This window comes from Humulus lupulus, chromosome 3 (assembly GCF_963169125.1).
Source record: "Humulus lupulus chromosome 3, drHumLupu1.1, whole genome shotgun sequence".
Lineage (NCBI taxonomy): Eukaryota > Viridiplantae > Streptophyta > Magnoliopsida > Rosales > Cannabaceae > Humulus > Humulus lupulus.
Genome location: NC_084795.1, coordinates 25,288,920 through 25,298,553, shown reverse-complemented (window position 1 = coordinate 25,298,553; position 9,634 = coordinate 25,288,920).

Below are 9,634 nucleotides of genomic sequence, written 5' to 3'. Positions count from 1 at the left end.
GTGGGCTAAACAGAGGGTGCGGCCTAAGTCGTCGGCCCTGATTATTATGTGATATGAGCAGTATATGTGATAGAATGTAACTTGTATTGGATTGTATATGCTGATTATCTATTGTGGACTATCTAATGAGTATACGTGTTTATTGAGCTATTTGTCTGTTATTATTGTTTGAGTTATTTGTGATGTTTTCTTGCTGGGCCTTGGCTCACGGGTGCTACGTGGTGCAGGTAAAGGCAAGGGCAAGTTAGATCAGCCCTGACTGGAGAGCTCAGCGAGTGGAATGTACATAGCCAGGTGCTCGGCCGCCACGGTTGAGGTCTAGGCAAGGACATGGAACCTAAAGACTGTCTGTTTTGCCTTAGTACGGCTAGTGGATACTTATGTATTTTTGGAAGTCTGTAAATCTATTCTAACTTTGTGATTATAGGATCCCTTGTTTACTACAGTTCAAATATATGAAATGAGTCTTTTGAGACCAAAACCTTTTTAACCATAGATCTTGCATGTTTAGAGACACGTTTTCAAATTAATGACTTGATTAGCGAGTCCTGCACCTTTACAAGTACACAGTGTAACGGTCTTGGCTATCCAGGGTGTTACAACATAGAACCCGTGAGCCGAAGCCCAGCAAGAAAACTCAATATGCTCATGAACAAGTAATAACATGTTACTAAGTCACAATAGGCATGCCTAAGAGTAATAGCCCTACTCATGCATGCAAGCAGGTACAAACAAATGTTTGTGAAGTCCTGCGCTCTGAGTAGATGACTAATAAGTCTCCCGCTCTGAAGTAGATGACTAATAAGTCTCTCTGAGGTAGATGACTAATATGTCATTATTTAAATAGACACTGATAAGTCTATCTCGTTGAGATGACTAATAAGTCCATCTCGGTCAGATGACTGATAAGTCTACCTCGGTTAGACTCGATTAGATGATTGATAAGTCTATCTCAGTCAGATGACTCATAAGTCTATCCCGGTCAGATGACTGATGAGTCCATCCCGGTCAGATGACTGATGAGTCCATCTCGGTCAGATGACTGATAAGTCTATCCCGGTCAGATAACTGATAAGTCTATCCCAGTCAGATGACTGATAAGTCAATCCCGGTCATATGACTGATAATTCCATCTCGGTCAGATGACTGATAGGTCTATCTCGGTCAGATGACTGATAAGTCAATCCCAGTCAGATGACTGATAAGTCAATCCTGGTCATATGACTGATAATTCCATATCGGTCAAATGACTGATAGGTCTATCTCGGTTAGATGACTGATAAGTCTATCCCTAAGGTCCCATACCCTCCTAGCCATGTGACGTGTAGGTCACCTTAGCCTTTCCGGTTCTTGTTCTAAATAACTAGCCTTTAGACTAGACAAGCACTTTTAGTTTTCATCGAACTTGAGGTTGGTCCGGCATTAATGCTCATGATGAGTCATTCAATGCAGATGTCAATTAGAGCTAATCTTTTCGGCTTGCGTTAAACACGCTAAAACCGTCCCTGACTCATAAGTCAATGCCATACGACCAGTGCTCGGTACCACTGCCGAACTTGACTAGTAAGTCACAACTTCAAAGTTAATATCGACACCATTGCCGATTCTGACTGATAAGTCAGTGCCATTCACAAGTGAGCAAGATTTGCTAAGCATTTGATATGCAATCAATGTCCACATTTAAACACTCAACATGCCTCAATAATAACCATGCAAGTCACATATGGGGTGTAGTTTTCTTACCTCTGGTTCGAGCGAGAAATAACAATTGAACGACCCTTGAGAACGATCGATCCTTTAATCCCTTAGCGGTCACCTATTCATAACCAATTACAATCTCCATTAATGAAAATCAACAATAAAAGGATCTTGACCTAAACCTCACTCTCGGGACCTCGAATTGTACCCAAACGGTGAGTAGATTCGATCTCGAGCCTTAGGAATTGAAACCCCGAGCCAAAAACCCTAAAAAGTGCCCAAAATATGCTTTAGGAAAAATAGGGTAGCGCTACAACGCTGCCCCCTAGCGCCCCAGCGCTACACGCAGGGAAGTTTTGCCCTGGCTAGCGCTGTAGCCCTAGGACTAGGCAGAATTGCCTTGGTTTTTCCCTCCTTCGATTTCTCCATTTCCAACCTGAAAAACAAGCTTCCAAACTCCATCCAAACCCCCAATTGAACCCAAATACCATCTACACATGTCCTAGGCATCATAACCCCAAGTAACATTTGCCAAAAGCCCCATTGAATTCTCAACTTTCCAACTTAAAAACCAAACTGAAAACCAAATGAAAACAGAGGAAGAACAAGAGATTCTATGGTTAAAACTTACCTCAAGCTCAGAATTACACCCTCTTCTATGGTGGAACACAACCCTAGCTTATCAAGACTTGATTCCCTAGCTTGGTTCCTCAAAAGCAGCTTCAAAATTCAAAGGAAAATGAAGAGAAAATGATGATCGGTTGTGGAGAAGAAGATGCTCTATTTTCTACAAATTCCACAACCTTCTAATGACTAAATATAACCTTAGGGTGAAAAGGCTAAAATACCCCTAGGTCATTTAAAGTCTTCTTAAGGCTCCCAAGGGTAAAATCAACCTTTCCCGCCTATTTTGTTAATCATAATTAACACCCTCCAATTCCCGTTATTCTCAAATGCTAATAATTCATATCCTATTACCCTTTAATTCCCAGCAATGCTCTAATTAGCAAATCACCCCGAGACTCATCCCGAGCCCTGAAACTAACCCCGTTATGACCAGACCGATAACTTGCATTCAAAGATCGTCTCATGCCGAATGCTCGAACAAATCCACATTATAATGTGGTATTATTTATAATTCACCAACATGCATGAAAATACACAATTATGCCCTCAACAACCAAATTACCAAAATACCCTTATAATAAAATGTGGACCCATATGCGTGCATTATTATATTTTTATATAATGTTTGATTAAATAAGTGTTATAAAAGGTGATTATTTAATCTAAGTGGGGGAATGTTATATTATTTTAAATAATATAATGTTAGATTAAATAATGTGACATAATGTGATTTGTCACACCTTGTAACATATTATTGAGAGTCACAAAATTGGACACATGTATGTGCCCAAATGTGACATATTTTGGAGTTACAAAAACTATTACAAATTTGTAACTCCCAAATATTACCCAATAATGTGTAGATTTGATATTACACATTTTGATTTGAATTTCTCAAAGCCATAAGAGATATGGCTGTTAGAGATGTGATTTTAACTCCCACAATGTGTATGGAAGTTACAAAATCAAGTGGGAATGAATTTGGAACGTTTTGGCAAATTTGGAAAATTGGTTGTTAAAAAAACGTCTTGGGCCGTGACCTGAGTTTTTCAGGTCGCAGCCCAAGAGGCAGAAACATCGTGGGCTGCGACCCATGTTTTTCAGGCCGCAGCCTGAGCGGCTGACAACATTTTCCAAACTTCAGTTTTATCCAATTTTGAACGTTTCCAACAGACAAGTAACTCCCAAATCTCTATTTTAATTCCATAAACATCCAATTAATCATTGGCAACGGCCATGGGGGTTGGTGGAATTTGAAATTCAAAGGGTGTCTCAAAACTCTATAAATAGGAGCCTAATGCTCACTTGTAAGACACACCATTTTCCATCCACAAAGCACTTGGCTGGAAAATACACCATAGAGACTTGATAATTCCAGAGAGCTATTTCCTAGAGAGATCCCTTAGTGCTTCGAGAATAGGGGAAATAAGCTTTTGGACAAAGGTTTTGAACCTTGTTCAAGTTGGTGATCCTCACTACTCTACACTTTGGTTGTGTGAGAGTTTGTTCTTTTTATTGATTTAATTTTCATTCTTTTGATCTTGTTGATCTTATTTACTTGTATTATTATTGTTTTGAGTTTGTAATCCTCTTCTTCTACCTCTTTATATTTACTTGTATTTTGAGCAATTGAGTTGTAATGTTTATTTAATCAATTACCTTGTCTATTGTATTTTTTGCACAGAGTTGTATTTTGGTTTTTCCATGTTTCCATTGAGTATAAATATATATTCTCTAACAATCAAAAGCTTAATTTCCTTTTCAATGAAAGGAGAAACTATAAAGATCTCATGAGGATCCAACTTTGAAAAGATGGTAAGATAAGGTAATGTTCTTCTTTTGTTTTCTTAGAATATTTAATGGTTTTCATATAGTGATAGAAATGAGAAGAAGAAAATTTTATAAATGAGGTTCATTATTTTCTAATCTTCTTTGTTTTTTCAAATATAGTGGTTAGATTAGAAGATAATTTAATATCTTGAGTTTTTGTTATATGTAAATAATCTAGCAGATTATTGGGTAATATGCTAGCATGTTATATAATTGTCTTATTTTGTGATAATGGGAAATTATTTGAATGACAATTTTATGAGTTTTATATGACATGCATAACTATATTGATTTTGTGAATCAATAAAAATATGAAATCATATGTGTATGATATTTGTAATTTATGTTTACATATTAACAAATAGTCATGTGAGTATGATATAAGTCATATATGTTGACAACTATGTGAAATTATAATCATGCAAACATTTGTGAGATGTTAATAGGTTTTATCATATATTATTGTTAGTATGTGATTTGTGAATAAAAGAATTATTTGAGAATTTAAAAATTTCTCATTTAAAAGAAGAGCATCTCATTTTATGAGATAAGAAAAGATGAACCTAAGGGGGTTACATCTTTTAATGGTTGTGTTTTGCTATTGCAAGAAAAATGGATTAAGGTGGATCCAAAACTTGAGATAGCACATTGTCCAATAGACTTAGAGTCTAAAGTGTGGTCAAACGAAATATATTTAAGAATTATTTAGTGATAATAATTCTTAAATATTTAATGTCTCAATGAGGAGACATTTCAAAATTGGAGAAGCAATTTTGAATCTTTACACCAATGGTGAATAAAAGAGAACTATATTCATTTTGGTTAAAGATGGTGCTATGTTTAAATTAATCTCAATGGGGAGATAATTTTAAACTAAAACATATGAAATTAAAGTGTTTAAATAAATCAATGAGAGTTTATTTCTTTGATTTAAAGTGTTTAAAAAAATTAACATCTTCAAATTGATTTTGATGAGAAAATCAAGGGATGTAAAATTGGTGTTTTCAAAAGAATCTCAAAGAGACTTTTAAGAAATACACAAAAGTTGTTTAAGTGATTTTGAGATTATTTAGACAACTAAAAGTGAAAATTAGTGATTATTTGTTTGAGAAATTTTCACATGACATATGTATTCACATATTTTATTTTGTGAAATATATAAAAGAAAGAAACTAAGTGAAGGATGCTTTGAAAGAAATGTGCCTTGCTTTAGCAAGTAAATAAATCAAGATAAATATTGAGGTTTTTATCTTGATCTATTGAGAGTTTATCATGTGTCTTATTAGATGACTCATGATGAACTTTGAGAATTATAAGTCTAGATTTATCTTGGAGAATAAAGGATTTAATAGAAATGAAGAGTTTTATATTTAGAAGTGATTATCACTATGAAAGAAATGTGGGGGTGATGCTCCAAAGTTAATCAATTTATTTTGTTGATAATAATTGATTAATTTGGTCATCCTATCCAGTAGGTGATTTGAAATTCCACATTCTTCATCACATTGGCTATATGTGTATAGAATAGATAAATCTAGACATGCTTAGTGTCTAAAGTTACTGTTTGTAATATTTTGATTCAAGAAAGAATCAATTTAAAACATAAAGAATAATTTTAGAAACAAAGAGGTTTCTAGAATTAATATTCAAATGTTTCTCTTGGATATTAAACTATAAAATAGTGGGAGTGTTGACAATGGTCAAAATCACTATTTTAAAGAGATAACTATTTTAATCAAACTATGGCTAGCAACAAAGTTTGAATAAAATAAAGAGAGTGTTTAAAGTATGCATGCATGAGAAAAGAAATGACTCAAATACAATCATTTCTACATCTCAAGGGATGAGACTTAAACTCCCTAAAGAGATTCACGATTGATGGTAACCTATCCTAACACTAGTTAAATAACTAGTATTATTTTTCAATAGGTAATAACAAGTCAATCAAGTGAATAGTAGTAGTACTCGTATTTTGTCCCATCTAAGATATGAGTACTAGTGTGTTACCAAAATGAGGGTTAAAACCGAAAGATTTTTTAATAGAACTCAGTCTTGAAAAGACAAGTATTTTAGGGTAACAAAATACTGTAAGAGTTCTACCTATATAGACCTAGGGGTGGTGCCGCCCCTCATGAGAATTGAGAGTCATTCTCAAGAAAAGTCTATTAATGAAACATGCACATGGCCATTAACGGTGCAAAAGTGAGACATTGAAGTCTTAAGTGAACATAGCAAATGTGTGTGTGTTATCAAGGGATAGTGGTTCAATGCTTCGGCAACCAAAATTTCAACAAACTTTGTGGTAATTACACTAATGTAAAATTCAAGTCGAAATACATTTTACTTTATGCACCAATGCAAAAGTTTCTATAGAGAGTGATTATTTAATCAAGTGGGGGAATATTGTATTTTAATATAATGTTTAATTAAATAAGTGTTACAAAAGGTGATTATTTAATCTAAGTGGGGAAATGTTATATTATTTTAAATAATATAATGTTAGATTAAATAATGTGACATAATGTTATTTGTCACACCTTGTAACATATTATTGAGAGTCACAAAATTGGACACATGTATGTGCCCAAATGTGACATATTTTGGAGTTACAAAAACAGGTACAAATTTGTAACTCCCAAATATTAACCAATAATGTGTAGATTTGATATTACACATTTTGATTTGAATTTCTCAAAGCCATAAGAGATATGGCTGTTAGAGATGTGATTTTAACTCCCATAATGTGTATGGAAGTTACAAAATCAAGTGGGAATGAATTTGGAACGTTTTGGCAAATTCGGAAAATTGGTTGCTGAAAAAATGTCTTGGGCCGCGGCTTGAGTTTTTCAGGCCATGACCCAAGAGGCAGAAAGCATCGTGAGCCGCGGCCCATGTTTTCAAGCCGCGACTTGAGCGGCTAACAACATTTTCCAAACTTCAGTTTTATCCAATTTTGAACGTTTCCAACAGTCAAGTAACTCCAAAATCTCTATTTTAATTTCATAAACATCCAATTAATCATTGGTAACAGCCATGGGGGTTGGTGGAATTTGAAATTCAAAGGGTGTCTCAAAACTCTATAAATAAGAGTCTAATGCTCACTTGTAAGACACACCATTTTCCATCCACAAAGCACTTGGCTGGAAAATACACCATAGAGGCTTGATAATTTCAAAGAGCTATTTCCTAAAGAGATCTCTTAGTGCTTGGAGAATAGGGGGAAATAAGTTTTTAGACAAAGGTTTTGAACCTTGCTCAAGTTGGTGATACCCACTACTCTACACTTTGGTTGTGTGAGAGTTTGTTCTTTTTATTGATTTTATTTTTATTCTTTTGATCTTGTTGATCTTATTTACTTGTATTATTATTGTTTCGAGTTTGTAATCTTCTTCTTCTACCTCTTTATATTTACTTGTATTTTGAGCAATTGAGTTGTAATGTTTATTTAATCAATTACCTTGTCTATTGTAGTTTTTGCATAGAGTTGTATTTTGGTTTTTCCATATTTCCACTGAGTATAAATATATATTATCTAACATGCATTTATCATCATATAATAATATAATTCAAATAAACATGCATATAATCATTTAATGGCATAACAAATCATTTATGGTCCCTTCGGCCTCCTAATCAATGTCCTAAACTTTATTAGGAAATTTAGGTCATTACAAGTGGCTGCCTTAAGATTAGGGGTACTGAACGAGCTTTCTTGCACTAAAGTTACTGCTGACAAGACATGTATCAAAGGGAAGAGCACATCTTTCTTGTACTGAATTTATCGCTAACAACACATATACCAAGCTTCTTGGAGCTATCAAACTTGGCTTATTGATTGTCTATCATTTGTTTGCTGAGATTATTAGATTTATCACTTGTAGTTATAAGAAATGAAGTTATCACCTGTTAGATGTGAATCCAACACTAACATGTCTATCATTTTAAAGAGTTTGTGGTTTATATTATATAGAATGTGGTTTACATTTTAAAGAGTTTGTGGTATTTTAAGTTTTGTGATTTAAATTTTAAAGTGTGGTTTACAATTTAATGATCATAGTTTATATTTTAAGACTTGTGGTTTATATTTTATAGCTTGTGGTTTACATTTTCAAGGTTCTAGTTTACATTTAAGGGATTGTAATTTACCTTTTAATATATGTGGTAAAAATATTAATTAAGTAATATAGCAATCAATCTTGCCACTCTTGGCACCCTTGGGTGTCTATGCATGAACCTATTTGCCACTTTTGGTAACCTTAGGCCTTAAATGATGATTTGAAGGAAAAGCTGCAAGTCTCAAGGCCTTGCGATTTATCTTTATGACCATGAGGTTTACATTTTAGGGCTACTAATTTGCATTTTAATAAATACATGAACTTGGTGTCTATTTTATATTTATGAATAAGAGAGGATGATCATTCCTTGCTTTTGGCCTCACTTCTTCCTCTTGAGCACTTGTTTGTTGAACGCTTCATCTCTTGGCTTGCCTTGCCTAAGCAAGCACCAATAGTCACTTTACCATGTACTCAGTACCTATTGGCCACTTTTTGCACCATATGGCCTTAAATGATAATTTGAAATGTAAATCGTTAGTATTCAAGGCTTGAGGTTTACATTACGTGCATTGCCTATATTACGTGTGTGGTTTGTATTACGCACTACTACAAAAACATGCTTTTAGAACACTTTTTTAGGACACTCACCTAGATGCGAGCCCTAAAAACAACTCCTAGACTTTTCAGGACACTTATTGAGAGTCCTTAAATAATTTCTTTTAGAACATGTGGTGCGAGCCCTAAAAATTGATGTGTGCCCTAAAAGTTTGATTTTTTTTAACAAAAGTTCATGAAATTTTTAGGACACTCATTGAGAGTTCTTAAAGAATTTCTTTTAGGACACGCAGTGCGAGCCCTAAAACCCTATGTGTGTCCTAAAAGTTTGAATATATTTGTTTTATTATATATTAAATCAGAAAAAAAATACGCAGCCCATTCTTACTCTCTCTTCCTTGGATTCCCTCTCTCTTCCCTCATTTCTCTTTCTCTCCCTTTCAAGATCTCTCTCTTGCAACTTCCTGCCACTAGAATTCGGCGGCTCTCCGGCTACCCCCTGCCTACACGCACTGCCGAGGCGTCTTCGCCGGCCCCTGAAACCCCCAGCCCTGCGAGTCCCTAGCCTCACGCACCCCCTAGTCCTCTCGACGGAGCCTCCAAAGTTCGAAGACTATGTGGGTTTCTGAAACGTTTTTGGCATTTTCCAACTACCTCGAGCCACCCCGAGCCAAATGACCACCACCATTGCATTCCTTGTGCTTTGGGCTTCAAAACCCACTAAAGGATCAGACCGAACCACCACCGTGGGGTGGTGGCGCTGCCGTCATCGCCGGAGCTCCGGCAGGAGATTTGGCTACCAATTAATTTTTAAAAAATTAAAAATAAAACTTTTCAGCACTCGCAATACGAGCCCTAAAAATATTCTT